The sequence below is a fragment of the Bos indicus x Bos taurus genome, chromosome X, assembly GCF_003369695.1.
Source record: "Bos indicus x Bos taurus breed Angus x Brahman F1 hybrid chromosome X, Bos_hybrid_MaternalHap_v2.0, whole genome shotgun sequence".
Lineage (NCBI taxonomy): Eukaryota > Metazoa > Chordata > Mammalia > Artiodactyla > Bovidae > Bos > Bos indicus x Bos taurus.
Genome location: NC_040105.1, coordinates 98,456,316 through 98,474,031, shown reverse-complemented (window position 1 = coordinate 98,474,031; position 17,716 = coordinate 98,456,316).

The window sequence follows — 17,716 nt, the reverse complement described above, 5'->3', positions numbered from 1 at the left end:
CATGGGATCGCAAAGAGTTGGACACGACTGAGTGACTTCACTTTTTAAGCGACTAACACTATGCTATGCTATAAACAATAGAGCTCTATGATATGACTGTAATTGCTACACAAAGAGTTTCTGAAGCTCTTAGAAGCCCTAATGAGAAAAGATGGTTGAATACATATTATGAATGACCAAGGTATTCACAGGGACAGCAGTTTAAAGAGGATTTTTTTCAGGGAAATTTAGTGTGGAGAGATTTAGAATTCAAATCCATGTCCCCAACTATTTTATAAAACTTAAGCAGTTTACATATCCACATTTATTTAGTTGTCTGTACTTGATTAATCCTAATTCATAAGTGAGACACTAGATTCTTTTAAACTGATTCCTAAGTCTACTATGCTTCTGGGCTTTAATTTTTCTAGCTTACAATGATCTTTTGCATATCTTCACAAGAAGTTTAGCTGACTTTCTAGGATATGGAATAAATCTGGGGTACGTCTAGTATGAAATACACATGTGTGCATGCTCAGCCATATCTGACTCTTTGTCATCCCTATGGACTGTAGCCTGCCAGGCTCTTCTGTCCATGAGATTCTCCAGGCAAGAATACTGGAATGGGTTGCCATGCCCTCCTTTAGGGGATCTTCCCTACACAAGGATTGAACCCACGTCTCCTATGGTTCCTGCATTGACAGGCAGATTCTTTACTACTGAGCCACCTGGGAAGCCCACGGAATAAGTCTAGATGTGCCCAGTGCTGGACTCTATTTTGTTTACTTCTTTTTGTACAGTGCACAATATGAATTAATAAAGTCAAATTGCTATGCACAAAACCCATGACTTTGACTGAGGTCATGATAATGTTGTTTGTATTATATTATATTTACCTCTTTTTTACCCTTTGGAATAGACCTTGCTAGAATAAAGCAGAACAGGAAAGTTGCTATTCTTACCCACCAGCTAAATAATGGAAACTAGTAGGGGACTTGGAGAAGACAATGGCACCCCACTCCAGTACTCTTGCCTGGAAAATCCCATGGACGAAGGTGCCTGGTAGGCTGCAGTCCATGGGGTCGCTAAGAGTCGGACACGACTGAGCGACTTCACTCTCACTTTTCACTTTCCTGCATTGGAGAAGGAAATGGCAACCCACTCCAGTGTTCTTGCCTGGAGAATCCCAGGGATGGGGGAGCCTTGTGGGCTGACGTCTATGGGGTCGCACAGAGTCGGACACGACTGAAGCGACTTAGCAGCAGTAGGGGACTAGCACCAAGGTTAGAATAACCAACACTAGTCAAAATATTTTTTGAATACTATGGAGTGTATTTTCATACTATAAGAAGAATATAGAGATATTGGAAGGTACAGAACCATATAATAAAGAATTTCAAAGGGATGAAAAACAGACTAAAGAAAAGGTTAAAGGGAATGGAGTTACTTAATTTAGTAAAAAGAAGGCTAAGACATAAAAGATGTGATCTTAAAGTATGTATGGGGATTATGTGATGAGACCACTAAGCAGTTTTTCTGTTTGTCAGTAGAAAACTGAACATGAGAAAATTGTGTTAAATTGAAATAGTGTTATTTGAAGAGTAGTTAGGCCAGACATAGATTTCACATAGATTTGGGTCATCAACATAATAGTTAAATTTTTGACCCTGCTGCTGCTGCTGCTGCTAAGTCACTTCAGTCATGTCCGACTCTGTGCGACCCCATAAACGGAAGCCCACCAGGCTCCCCCGTCCCTAGGATTCTCCAGGCAAGAACACTGGAGTGAGTTTCCATTTCCTTCTCCAATGCATGAAAGTGAAAAGTGAAAGGGAAGTCACTTAGTCGTATCCAACTCTTAGCGACCCCATGGACTACAGCCTACCAGGCTCCTCCATCCATGGGATTTTCCAGGCAAGAGTACTGGAGTGGGGTGCCATTGCCTTCTCCGTTTGACACTAGGTAAGTTTAACTAACTCCTAAGAAGATAATACTTCCTCAGATCTCAGTGATGCTTTATTGCGACCGTGCTGCTAAGTACAGTTATCATCTTGATTTTACACACTTTCATCAGCCTTTTTGGAGAAGGAAATGACAACCCACTCCAGTATTCTTGCCTGGAGAGTCCCACAGACAAAGGAGCCTGGTAGGCTACAGTCCATGGGGTCATAAAGAGTCGGACACGACTGAGCGACTGACACACACACACACACACACACACACACACAAGTTTAACTAAAAAGTTTGGAGAGAAGTATAAGAGTACACTGTGAGTACATAGAAATCAGTCTTATGGTTACCAAAAGGGAAGGGAGGGGTGGGGATAAATTAGGAATTAAAAAAAAATATATATATATACACACACACACATATATATATATATATATATACATACTATATGTAAACTAGATAAACAAGGACCTATTGTATAGCACAGAAAACTGTACTCAATCTTTTGTAATAACCTATAAAGGAAATAATCTGAAGAAAGAAAATTTTAAAAAGGGAATAAACTGAGTAAACGTATGAATAGGAACTGGGAGGAGGAATTAAAGTCTCTATGCTAAAAAGTGTAGAAAGAGGACCAGGCAATACAGTATCTTCCAAGGAGAGAGATTATATTGAGTACTTACTATGTACCCGGCATTTACCATAGATGACCTCATTTAATCCTCATGATAACTATATGATTTGAATACTATAGTGCTGTAATCACCCTCATTTTACAGATAAGGAAGCAGAGGCGTGAAGAGGCTCATTAATTTACTCAAGACCACAGAACTCTAAGGTGGAAGAGTCAGGCTTCAAATCCAGGCAGACTGGCTGCAGTACTCACAATAGCTCTACAATTCCTCTAAATATAGAATTTCCATTGGTAGAAGAATAGGCAATTAGCATACACTAGAAAGAGGGCAAAAAGGATGAGGACTGATAAAAATATTCCTGATTGGGAGATGAAAGATGACATTGGAAAGGGCAGTGAAGAAGAAAGAAAGCCAGGCATTAATGTAGTATCAGGGAACAGCAGTAGCAAGTATAGAGGAGCATTCAAGGGAAAGAGAAAGATACAATAGTAACTTGAGGTAAGGGCAGGAAAAAGTATGCTGCTATTTATTTATATATTTAAGGATAGAGGAGGCTCCATGGTAAAGAATCCTCCTGCTAGTGCACGAGGCATGGGTTTGATCCTTGGGTTGGGAAGAATCCCCTGGAGAAGGGAATGGCAACCCACTCCAGTATTCTTGCTTGGAGAATTCCATGGGCAGGGGAGTGTGATGGGCTATAGTCTATGGGGTCTCAAAGAGTTGGACATGACAGTGACTAGACAACAGCAACAGAGGAGACGTATATCTTTTTATTTACCTCTGAAGAAATGATAGTATCATTAATATAATTTTGAAAAAACTGAAGCCACACTATACGGGTTCCCTCAACTTGTCTCTCTCTCTCTCCAAATATGTCTGCATATGTGTACAATTGTGGTGACTCAGCTTTCACAATTTACTCCCTCACCATCCCTCAGTTCAAAGTCAGAAAGAAAGATTGTGTGGTTTCTTCAGAATTAGGATGAAAAGAGAGGTTTAGGAAGAAAAAGTCATCTTACCACAGACTTCTCTGACAGAGATATTACAGGTGTGAGCAATTGAAAACTAAAGAATGATTTAAATGTCACCCCATTGATTCAGTGGAGTGGTGGTTTTTGTAAAAAATTAATCAATACTCCATATGATTATGGATATACACACACACATATTTATTGTTTACCTGCCAATACCATTTGTGTATCAATTAATTGGCAGATCTCATTTCACTTGCAGAGTTTTAAATTATGTGCATAGAAAATTATGTGTTGGAATGACAAAAATGACCATGAATTTTGCATTAGCTCTGCAACCTATTACCTCCTCTATGACTTGGGAAGTCATTTAAACTCTTTTTTCTTTCTAATTTCCTACTTGTAATAAGAGGATAATATGCGGGGACATTTCAAGGAATAAATAAAATAGTGTATATTTCAGACTTTATTAATGGCCTCAGTTCTTTACCATATCCTATATCCATGCCCTTTGCCCAGTGACTTTGCAGTATCTCCCACTGAAGATGTAGAGTGTATTTCCCCAAACCTTGACTTTGAGCTTGACCATTTGGCTTGTTTTAATCAATGGCAGGTTGTAGGACACAGTTCAGTTCAGTTGCTCAGTTGTGTCTGACTTTTTGTGACCCCATGAACCGCAGCACACCAGGCCTCCCTGCCTATCACCAACTCCCAGAGTTTACCCAAACCCATGTCCATTGAGTCAGTGATGCCATCCAACCATCTCATCCTCTGTCATCCCCTTCTCCTGCCCTCAGTCTTTCCCAGCATCAGGATCTTTTCCAATGAGTCAGCTCTTCACATCAGGTGGCCAAAATATTGGAGTTTCAGCTTCAACATCAGTCCTTACAATGAATACTCAGGACTGATCTCCTTTAGGATGGACTGGTTGGATCTCTTTGCAGTCCAAGGGACTCTCAAGTTGTCTCCAACACCACAGTTCAAAAGCATCAATTCTTTGGAGCTCAGCTTTCTTTATATTCCAACTTTCACATCCATATATGACCAATGGAAAAACCATAGCCTTGACTAGATGGACCTTTGTTGACAAAGTAATGTCTCTGCTTTTTAATATGCTGTCTAGGTTGGTCAGAACTTTCTTTCCAAGGAGTAAACATCTTTTAATTTCATGACTGGAATCACCATATGCAGTGATTTTGGAGCCCCCCAAATAAAGTCAGCCACTGTTTCCCCATCTATTTGCCATGAAGTGATGGGACCAGATGCCACGATCTTCGTTTTCTGAATGTTGAGCTTTAAGCTAACTTTTTCACTCTCCTCTTTCACTTTCATCAAGAGGCTCTTTAGTTCTTCACTTTCTGCCTTAAGGGTGGTGTCATCTTCATATCTGAGGTTATTGATATTTCTCCCAGCAATCTTGACTCAAGCTTGTGCTTCCTCCAGCCCAGCATTTCTCATGATGTACTCTGCATATAGGTTAAATAAGCAGGGTGACTATATACAGCCTTGACATACTCCTTTTCCTATTTGGAACCAGTCTGTTGTTCCATGTCCAGTTCTAACTGTTGTTTCCTGACCTACATACAGGTTTCTCAAGAGGCAAGTCAGATGGTCTGGTATTCCCATCTCTTTCAGAATTTTCCACAGTATATTGTGATCCACACCATCAAAGGCTTTGGCATAGTCAATAAAGCAGAAATAGATGTTTTTCTGGAACTCTCTTGCTTTTTCCATGATCCAGCGGATGTTGGCAATTTGATCTCTGGTTCCTCTGCCCTTTCTAAAACCAGCTTGAACATCTGTAAGTTCATGGTTCACATATTGCTGAAGCCTGGCTTGGTGAATTTTAAGCATAATTTTAGTAGTGTGTGAGATGAGTGCAATTGTGCGGTAGTTTGAACATTGTTTGGCATTGCCTTTCATGACCAAAGTATGTTAAGCTCTTACACTGTTCAGCTTACCCTCTTGTTCTTTGCCACTGACTACCTTGCTTCTCCCTAGAGAAGGTTAGATATACTGGAGCAGAGAAAAACTACCTTACAGGGGCCCAGCATAGATCAGCCAACTGTTGTGTGCATGCTAAGTAGCTCCAGTCATGTCTGACTCTTTGAGACCAAGTAGACTCTAACCCTTCTGGCTCCTCTGTCAGTGGGATTCTCCAGGCAGAAATACTGGAGTGGGTTGCTATACCCTCCTCCAGGGGATCTCCCTAACCCAGGGATTGAACTCACATCTCTTATGTCTCCTGCATTGCCAGTTGAATTTTTTACCACTAGCGCCACCTGGAAAGCCCCTAGACAACTGCTAGCCCACACCCAAATCCATGAACAAGACTAGTTTACTAATTTGAAAACCTCTCCAGCTGAGCCCAGTCTTTAGCAACTAATGTTTGACCCACACACTCATGAGAATAAACAATTGTTTTAAGAGACTGAGTTTTGGGATGATTTCACAGCACTTTTGTGACAAGATCTACACTTGTCAGGGACTTAAGCACAGTGCTTGGCGCCTGGTTGGTATTTATTAATAGTTGCTTTTTATTTAAGTATAAGATGTAAAAAGATTTTATACTTTTCACCTACAATGTAAAACATACAGCTATTAAGAAACATTTGGATGATTGAATGTTTTCATTTGGTGTCAGGCAGACACCACTTTTGCAATACACAGTGAAACAGCAAATTCTTCACAGAGTTCTAGTAGACTTTTACATGTTGATTGCTGTATTCATCCCATGCAAGTGTAAATTCAGTTAACTAGTGCTATATGAATTATGTGTATGCATTGAAAGGTAAATATATTCCTTGAATATTAGACTAATGAATTAATTTAGGAGCTCACAGTTTCACCTTTTTATTAACTTCCCACTCATCAACTTATGTATTTTGCTTGTTGTGGCAAATGCAAAGGGAAACATTTAAAATATTCACTTGCTTGTCCATAGAGATCAAATCTGAATTTTCTAAGCTACCTTAATATTCATGTGTATTGAGGAATTATCTTAAAAATTATCTTGACCACTTTTTTTCTGTTTTGATTATTTAAACCTGTCAATTTCAATTTATTGCCTTCAAAGTTTCCTTTAATTAATGTAATCACAAGCTTCCATTTGCCAGATGTCTCAACATCCTCACTGATACTGTAAACTACTTGTCACATTCCACTAAAATCTATGTTTTTCTTTGTTGATGTTCAGTGTATTGAATGCAAATAATTGACACTGCTTTCTTTGAAAAATCTCCATGCCCCCTTAATTAACAGCTTACAATAAAAATCTTCAGAACCTACATGCTTTACCATTAACTTGATTCTATTTGGAATTTTGTATTTGATGAAGATGAAAGTATATATGTAACAAGATGCCTGCTATTTATACATTCTTACCTTCACAGACCATCACATATCATTTAAATCTGTAGCTCCAGTTTACATGCATAATTAAAGGCCTGTCATCATAGAATAAATCCTTTCTAGAGGCTTACAGGGTATCTATAGCACTGTACTTTATATATGAAGGAAATGGAGTTTGAATTAGGGAGGGATTTTTTCCACCCACTTGAGGGCAACTTAGAAGTAATTCAAAGATGTTAAGTAGATACTAGAATGTGAGAGATTAGGTAGGAGAGAACATCAAACTAGCAGGTATTAACTTATATTCAACTTCCATCTAATACCTATAAAACATAAGTATTTATGTTTTTATTTATCCCATTACATGAATGCATGCATACTAAATCGCTTCAGTTGTGTCCTACTCTTTGCTACACTATGGGCTGTAGCCCAGCAGGCTCCTCTGTCCATGGAGATTCTCCAGGCAAGAATACTAGAGTGGGTTGCCATGCCCTCCTCCAGGGATCTTCCCACCCCAGGGATTGAACCCAGGTCTCCCACATTGCAGGCAGATTCTTTACTACCGGATCCACCAAGGAAGCCCCGAAAAATTCACTGATTTGTACTCTTCATATTAGTATATGCCATGCATCTCACAGTATGCATTTAATAAGTCAATCGTGAAAGTAAAAACGAAAGAAAGAGCAGGGAAATTTTATGCACTTCCAATTGTGGAAAACAAAACTAGTATTTTGCCAAGTAAAAACATCAAAATTGATATCAATTAGCAGCATGTATATTTACCATTATTTTATAAAATAAACATCTTAAAAGAAAAACAAGGATGATGCAGTATCAGAACAGAAAATAATGCTTTACGTAGAGTAAATTTAGCTTTGTGGAAACTTACAACCTTTTCCTTTTCTTGTACCATTTTGCTCGATGCTAGTGAAAACCTTGTTTTAAATTTGCAGGAGTTGAGGAGTGATATTTAGGTATTAGGTTTCCCCAGTGGCTCAGCTGGAAGGAATCCACCTGTCAAGCAGGGGAACATAGGTTCAATCCCTAGGTCAGGAAGATCCCCTGGTGAAGGAAATGGCAACCCACTCCAGTATTCTTGCCTGGGAAATCCCAAGGTCAGAGAAGCCTGGCTGGCTACAATCCATGGGGTTGCAAAAGAGCTGGACATGACTTAGTGACTAAATAACAACAAATGGTCCAACAATCTTAGTTCAGTTCAGTTCAGTTGCTCAGTTGTGTCCAATTCTTTGTGACCCCCATGGACTGCAGTAAGCCAGGCATCTCTGTCCATCACCAACTCCCAGAGTTTACTCAAACTCATGTCCATTGTGTTGGTGATGTCATCCAACCATCTCATCCTCTGTTGTCCCCTTCTCCTCCTGCCTTCAATCTTTCCCAGCATTAGGGTCTTTTCAAATGAGTCAGTTCTTCACATCTGGTAGCCAAAGTACTGGAGTTTCAGCTTCAGCATCAGTCCTTCTAATGAATATTCAGGACTGATTCCAACAATCTCACTCCTGGGCATATATCCAGAAAAGATGAAAACACTAATTAAAAAGATAGGGAAGATACATGCACCACAATGTTCATAGAAGCAATTTACAATAGACAACACATGGAAACAACCTAAATATCCAGCAGACAGATGAATGGATAAAGAAGATGTGAGATTTTATATATATATGATGGATTTATATTAATATAATGGAATACTACTCAGTAGCAACATGCATGAACCTAGAGCCTCGAGATTATCATACAAAGTGAAGTGAGACAGAAAGATATTAATAAGTACTGTATGATATCACTTATATGTGGACAAATGAACTTATCTATGAATCAGAAGCAGACTCACAGACATAGAGAACAGACTTGTGGTTGCCAAGCAGGAGGCGGGGTGGGAAAAGGATGGGTTGGGAGTTTGAGATTAGCAGATGCAAACTACTATATATAGAGTGGATAAACAACAAGGTCCTACTATAAAGCACAGAGAACTGTGTTAAATATCTTATAATAATCTATAACGGAAAATAACCTGAAAAATATATATGCATCTTGCTGTATAGCAGAAACAAACACAACATTGTAAATAAGCTATACTTTGATAACATAAACTTAAAAAAATAAAAGTTCCAAGTTTTTGTCAAAAAGAAGAGTAAATTCTACTCTTTCTGGCATCTCTCATGTTTACTGTTTCTCAAAGTAATCTGCTCAAAATAATTTTTATGCCAGAGATGGAAGTTTTGCAGTGGCATATTCTGTTACTTTTCAGACATTCCTCTTTCTATAAGACTCAGTCTATTTCCCCTGCCCCAAGCAGAGTTAGGTCCTTCATAGCCACTTTTAACACTATTACTGTCTACCATAGTTACACCAGAACAAGAGCTTCAAACAACAGATCCTCTATTTATGTTTTTATCTCTAGTACAGTGGACAGCACAAAATGCAAAAAAAAAAAAAAAAAAAAAAAACCAAAAACTGAAATAAATGAATAAACTAATCTATTTTGAGACTTTGCAGAAACAAATCTCCTGATTGCCCTTACCTAATATAACAGAATATGCCATTTTCTCAAAATAAATAATTCCTATATTACAATAACGTGTGAGAAAATACAAATGTAGAAATCAACATGGGTTAATAAGTTCATTTGAGCTAGAGAAAGTGCAAAGAAACATGCACAGAAAAATCTTTCCAAAATATTATGCACAATTGTGTGAAAACTACAAGCAACAAACATGGTATTCGTGGTTAAAAGTGAGGAAAGCAAAACAGCTACTGCACATATCAAAAGTATTATGTTGACACCAAAGAGAGCTTCTTAGACAAAGCAGACTGCTGTGCGAGAAAAACTTGCAGGAAGATAATTCTGACAGTTTGACATCCCTTGAGCACAAATTCTGGGTGTCACTTTTGAACAAAAATAATTGTGTGAAAAATTGAGGGACAAAAATCAGACAGTGTACTTTTGTACAATTTCACTTTTTTCCCTACTGCAGCAGAAGTAGATGAGGTAAGGGGCCAGTTTCTCTAGGATGAAAAACAAGTGTGCTACTTGGCTCTGAGTCCAACTCAGGATTTGTGGAATGATTATGAGCAACAGTGTAATCAAATGTAGCAGAAAGTTGTCCTTATAGAGTTTGTGGAAAGAGAAGATCTTAACAAACATTTACTATACACTGTTTTGTCATTTGGTAGGAAAAGGGCAGAATCATTTCACTCATCATCTGGTACTGACTTATCAAGGTCAAGAGATACATTTAATTTTATCACCCTCTTTTTGCAGAATATGCCTTCACTCCATGAATTCTCCAAATCCACAGAAATACTCTAGTACTATGGATTCTTTAAAAATTCTTCATCTGTATAGGCCTGCTCAATCTCTTTACCCAAACTGTATAAGGAAATGCTCTCTGCTTTGTTGTCACTGTCACAGCTTTAAGAAAATTTGAGAAAGGATTTAGTATCCTGATTTGAAGGTTTAACACAAACTTGGGGGACTGTGGGGAATTGCTGCTGATGGCAAAACTAGAAATGTACCATGTTTTTCTGCTTGCCCTCACACTGACTCTGACAAAATCTCTCTGGAACATTTTTGATTCTGTCCCTTCTGTTTCATTTTTTTCCCTCTCATTGTTCCTGGATAGCAGTGCTGCCTAGGCTTCTTGAGACCTACTCTACTCTACTTTGGGACATACAAAGAACAAAGGGAATTTCTTATTAATCTTCAGAATTCTCACAATCACAGCTCCAGCTTCTCAGTTTTATAGCCACGGTGCTATTTTGAAAGACGGCCTTTTGAGCGTGCTGAGTTGACCCAGGATATTACTGCCACAGCTCCCTGACAGGGATTCATATTACACAATCCCTCCTTGTCATGTCCAAAGCAACTTTGGCCATAGGGAGTGGGGACTGCAAAATCAGGATTTTTTCCCCCCTGGGAACTTGACCATATGCTTTTCACTCTATGGCCTCTCTTAGACAGCATGGATCAGTACCTTAACACCCTCATTCTTTTCTTTAGCATTTATTTCAAAGTCTTCCAGTGGCAACTCTTAGTCATTCTTTGTTATTTAGTTTTCTACAGTTTTAAATCCTGTTTCTGGAGAAAAACACTGCTCAAAAACTATTTTATGTCTTAAAAGTTTCACTTTTAGTTGTTAAATGTTTGAAGAGCCTTTCCTTAAATGCCAAAAGGGAAATGATAGAGAATTGTGTAGCACTCCAATCACCATATCAACTGATGAAATCAGTCTTTGGTTTGTTACCTTGAGGAAATGCTTTATATGAGGTATTATGTCTTTGAGCCAAAGCATTAATTTTATTCTTGAATCTTGATGATATGATGTTGTAAACTAAACCTGGGGTTTTGGGAAGTGATAAAGTTGTAAAATTGCAGAATATAAAAAAATAAATGTATATGTTTTATCTTTTCATAGTTTGCAAACTGGCACCTGCTAATTGTATTTGTTGCCCATAAATGGGTTATTTTCTTATTATTCTTGTCTTTCTTAAATCTTAGTATGATAGTATGCAGTATGTATCAATATATTCAGCCCAGAGGAAACAATAATCCATACACAATGATTCCTCCCAATATTGCTGACAGACTATTTAACTTTTCCTTAGTTTAGGATTCTGATATGACTAATCAATCCCTATACAGCTCCAGGGAGAACAGTACTTTCTTAAATGGGGTCAAGATACAAGTAAGAGTTTTTCAGAATCTCCGATTGCATAAGTGTGAAGTATTTAATGTCACTTTGCACCTAGATAGCCTATCCAAAAGCAGAGACATTACTTTGCCAACAAAGGTTCATCTAGTCAAGGCTATGGTTTTTCCTGTGGTCATGTATGGATGTGAGAGTTGGACTGTGAAGAAGGCTGAGAGCCGAAGAATTGATGCTTTTGAACTGTGGTGTTGGAGAAGACTCTTGAGAGTCCCTTGGACTGCAAGGAGTTCCAACCAGTCCATTCTGAAGGAGATCAGCCCTGGGATTTCTTTGGAAGGAATGATGCTAAAGCTGAAACTCCAGTACTTTGGCCACCTCATGCAAAGAGTTGACTCATTGGAAAAGACTCTGATGCTGGGAGGGATTGGGGGCAGGAGGAGAAGGGGACGACAGAGGATGAGATGGTTGGATGGCATCACTGACTCAATGGACGTGAGTCTGAATAAACTCTGGGAGTTGGTGATGGACAGGGAGGCCTGGCGTGCTGCGATTCATGGGGTCACAAAGAGTCAGACAAGACTGAGTGACTGAACTGAACTTGCACCATTTTTAAGACTGGAATGCAAAAAAAGTAAAAAAAAAAAAGTTACCTACAGAAATTTTCAGTTGACCTCATTAATGCACTTGTGTTAAAATTGCTCAGTCATGTCTGACGTTTTGCAACTCCATGGACTATACAGTCCAAGGAATTCTCCAGGCCAGGATACTGGAGTGGATAGCCTTTCCCTTCTCCAGGGATCTTCCCAAGCCAGGGATCGAACCCAGGTCTCCTGCATTTCAGGCAGATTCTTTACCAACTGAGACATAAGGAAAGCCCAAGAATACTAGAGTGGGTAGCTGATTCCTTCTGCAGGGGATCTTCCCAACCCAGTTATTGAACTGGGATCTCCTGCATTGCAGGCGGATTCTTTACCAACTGAGCTATCAGGGAAGCCTTATTCTCTATTAAAGTGTTCTGAGGTGTTGCTCACATGAAGCGTGACTTGACTTACTATGATCTTTGCTTATACTTGACAGAATGTTTAAATAGTATAATCTACCCTTGAGATCAACTTGAGCAATTCTGCTAAAGCATTGCAAGTTATATACTGAGTCGAATATCACTGTAGGAATATTCTCTTGCTATCAGTAAACAGGAACAAAAAAGACTCAAAATTTCACGTCAGGATTCAGACCCATGTGATTACTTGCATTTGTTCTTGGCAAATGTAAATGACAAAGTTCAGACTTATTTATTTTACATTTGTATGATAAACCTAGTGTCCTTTGAAGGAGATTATGATCCTCTAACTTGTGAATGGCCATATCAAATGTTTTTCTTATTTATGAAGAATAGATGCGTGGTGAAAGAGCCTCCATTTAACATTTCCCAGAACTACAGAAAGCTCATCTTTAGTAATAATAATCTGCTTGTAGAAATGCAATGTCTTACTTTCCTGATGTCTAGCACACAATGTAAAGTATAACAAGTGGAAATACCATGCTGGAATAAGTTCATATGTTCACAAATGATATGACTTTTCTAATAATCATTTTGATACAGCAGTGTGGTATTTTTTAGTGTACTCTGTGTAGTCCAGAATCAAAAATACTACATACAAAACACAGAGAGAGAGAGAGAGACAGAGATCATTTTAACTAAATTAAAGTACCCCACTCTAATAGAAGTAAACTTAAGCTAGTTCAGTACTCATTTCTTTCAGCTGTAACTTGATTTATACAGCATTTTCATTTAAATTCAAAATAGACGTGCAGAAACTTTCTTGTTAAGTATGAAACTGCCAAACCAGGCTCTGTGAGTTCACACTTTGTAGAGGATGTTAATTGAAAGTGAAAAGTCAAAACAATGTGGTTCAATTAAGCTCTTGCAGAAAACATGGGAATCACAAATCAGGTAGGCCCTGTGAAGAAAGCAGAGGCTTTATCACTTCAGGCTATCTCTTTTCCTTCTCCTTCAACTATTTGAGGCAAATTCTATAAAAATACTTCATTTTTTCTGAAGTGTTGGATGAAAGTTCCAGGTTTTTAACTGAGCATCTCACATTTTCAAATACATTTGTAGATGCTAGTGATTGATAGCTGTTCCATGTCCTTAAAAATGCTGTGTAAAAGACAATTATTGTTAGGGAGTTACCCTACAATATATTTTTGCCTCTGATGGCACAGTATAGTATGTATCATTCAATTTCAGCCTCTTCAAAGTGTTAAGATGTAAGTTTGCTATTTTTGCATAAAATCAAAAGGGACTTTGAAACATAAACAAATCTAGTAAGGAGACTGGTCTGACTCAATGAATAAGAATCATAAACTGTTTTGGAGACACTGAGTGCAATGACTGATAGAAATTATGTAGAATATTATGGCTCAAAGTGCCTTGACATTTTCAACATATTCTTGGAAACATTTTGTGAAGTTCCAGTTTCAGGTTTCATTCCTTCTTATGTTGTAGCCACGCGTTCCGGGAAACAACCTCACTCAGAAGGACAATGCAGATAGTGGAGTGCAGTTTATTACACCGGCGGCCCCAAGGCAGAGTTTCCTCTTAGCCAAGGACCCCGACCAGTTTTTGTAAAAACCTTATATACCCTAAGTGTACTTGCTCAAACCCCCCTCACCAAATTCCCTGAAACTAGTCTGGACAAGGTAAAAGAGAGATATGATCAAAGTTAACCCATGATTCATGTGTCACAAGACTAGATAAACAGTGGATATTTATCAATAGGCCTGTGGTCATATCCCGATAAACATAATGGAATTTACCACTTTGTTCTGTTAGAGATAATTGGCATATTCTTTTAGGCAACAGAGAGTCCAAGTACAAGTCCTGAGGCTCTTTTATCTGGGAGTCTGGTTTTCCATTGGTATGCCATTTCTATAGACACTAGGCACAAAGTTCAGAGTCCATTGGGAGGGTGATCATGCATGTAGCCTAATAATGTTTGCAGCTTGGCCTAAGATGGAGTCCAGCTCTGTCTGTTTCCTCCTTCACTTAGTTGAGGAGTTGTTGTTGCTATCGTTCAGTTGCTAAGTTGCGTTCTGACTCTTTGTGACCCATGCACTGTAGCTCACCAGGCTCCTCTGTCCATGGAATTTTCCAGGCAAGAATACTGGAGTGGGTTCCCATTTCCTACTCCAGGATCTTCCCAACCCAGGGACTGAACCTGATTCTCTTGCATCTCCTGCATTGGCAGGTGGATTCTTTACCAACTGTGCCACCTGGGAAATCCCATGGACAGAGGAGCCTGGAGGATTACAGTCTATGGGGTTGCAACAGAGTTGGACATGACTTACCAACTAAACAACAACAACATACATATGTGTGTGTGCATGTATATATATATACACACACACACATATATATACATATATATATATACATATATATGTATACACACGCATATAGTTGGGCTTTACTTGAGGGCATATTAAAATTTGTTCTGGCAGGTAATTAGTTAACTTGTGTACCAGCTTGATTTTTTTTTTGTTGTTGTTTTTTGAGGCAGGTTTTAAGCTTTATTCTGGCAGATGTAGAGTAGTGCTTGTTCTAGAGTTGAAGTGTTGCTGAACTAAAGTTCGGCTGCTCACTGCTCAAAAGCCAATAATTCAGGAGGCAAATATCAGTAGAAAGGACAGGCACTTTAATCATAAAAACTGGCATTCTAGGGGAGAAGGTGGACTCATGCCCTGAGATCAACTCCAAGGATTCTTCTCAGCCATGACAGTGTTTAAAGGGGAAAAGGCAGGGAAGAATCTCAGTGAGTCATCGAGGCAGGAGATTGGGTTCGGCATCATTCTGCAATGAAGACTGGTTGACTCTCTCTTCAGGAGTTATCTTGACTGTGTGGTCTGCCTGCAGGATTGCTATGGGGACTGACTAAGTTAGTCATTCTTACTTTTAATTTAGGAAAAAAAATCAACAGGTTAGGCAAGTCATGGTGTGCATTCTAGAGAACATAAGTCAGGAGTTAGTTTAAATTGCCTAGTGATCACATTCCTATAATTGTGTTCTTTCAAGCTTAGAGGGGAACAGAATTGGACAAGCAGGAAAGGGACAAAGGCATTGCTTTCAGAAGTAGCCTCATACCTTAGGTATGCAACTAGATCTTACATGAATCTCTGTGATCTTCAGTAATGTCTTTTCTATCTGGTCAATCAGAATTTGAATGACTACTAGCACTTTGAAAATTCTGTAATCTCCATTCAATTAAGGAATTGAATCGTCCAGTTAATGGGTTGTTTTCTGCCTTGCACAAATGTGGGTTAGTATTCTGCTAAAGACACACTGGGGCCCTTTGAAGTGTGGATTTCTAGAGCTTCTCTGCATATCTCCTCCTTGTCTGTTATCTTGCCTCACAAATTCCAGCCACCTACACAGCACCTAACTCTGAACTCTGTCTCCTTAGGTCAGCAAGATTGCGTGCTCTGTGTTCCACCTCTCTCAATGTACTCTGGTAAGTACCTCTTGGCAGAAAATCAGGGCAATAATTGGGCTTACTTCCTGTGTTTCTCTTTTGTCAGCAAATCATACCTATACCACCTATAATGTAATATCTGAAAACTATTGTTTCATAATTTTTGTCAAATTTTATAGCTATTTACAGTTGGAGTGTTAGTCTAGTACTACATGCTCCATTATGGCATCATGAGTATGCTGTCCTGTGCTTAGTTGCTCAGTCATGTCCGACTTTTTGCAACCCCATGGATTGTAGCCCGTGAGACTCCTTTGTCCATGGGGATTCTCCAGGCAAGAATACTGGAGTGGGTTGCCATACCCTCTTCCAGGGGATCTTCCCAACCCAGGGATAGAACCCATTCTCCAGCATTGCAGGAGGATTCTTTACCATCTGAGCCACCAGGGACGCCCTGAGAAAACACAGATTATTTCAAGTCGTCCTATTTTAAAGAAGTAAAGACAATAATCTGGGTCCTTCGGTATGTCCTAGCTATTTACAAAAAATTTTAAGCAAGTCACTTAACGTTCTCTTGGTATAAGTTTCTTATCTGTTAAATGGGGCACATGGTACCTGTTGTACTTATCATAAGTTATTGTAGGCATCAGATAAGATGAGATATATTAAAGGGGGTTTAGAAGCTGTCAAGTTTACCAAATGTGTTATCATATCACTGCTACTATAAAAGTTGCTTGTATACTGCAGGAACATTTTAGTGACAAAAATTATGGCTTGTAAAATAAAATAAACTTGTTATATTTTAAAGACACTGGCATCTTATCAGGAGTCTCATTCTTGTGGGTTTTATCATGTGTCTTGTTATCTATGGTAGGTAGATAATGTCTGAGTGGTGAGCTAAAATAGACCAACCACAAAGCAGGGGGTCAGGATTGTTATAAATATACACAATATACTTGGATCTCAAAACAATATGACATAGCCTTAACAGTGACCAATGGGAGATAAAGCAGATGATTTTGAAATGTGGCCAATGGGTCTTAACTGAGAATTTGATAACTACAGTCTTGTAAACACCAACCATGGCTTGTAACTGAAGAATAGTGTTCTTTCTTATGTAGGCACCCTAAAAAAGCTTCTACTCACACATCCATTCTATAGGCATGGGTTCTGAATGTTGTATTTCTGGATACGGGATGGTAATGGTGTCAACATTACAAACTAGCCATATGTGTTTGTGTTTAAAGTTCCCAAAATCAAGCATAAACAGTCTTTCTGGTGACCTTTTACTGAGTTGAATAGGTGCAGTAGGCTGACCTATAGTTTTTTTTTAATTCATAAACATCTGAAACTTGAGATTTTTTTGGAGTCATTAGACTAGTGATTTTATCAAAATGATTTGATAGATATTAATCTGCAAGCATAAAGTCACATACTTAGCTTTCAAAATGTCCTCTTGCTCCTAGGCCAAGTAGGTACTTGAAAAGAAATGGAAAAGAGAAATGCTAGCTTTTCTGAAAGGAAAGCAATTATTTAATCTTCCAAGATTATATTCAGAATGCATCCATAGCAAATATAATTTAAGTCCATATCATAAATATTCCACAAGAAATGTTCACCAGTTCTCAGAACTTGAAGTCACCTCTCTGGACAACAGACTGTTCTGCGATATGCTTTAACCTTCCTCTGGG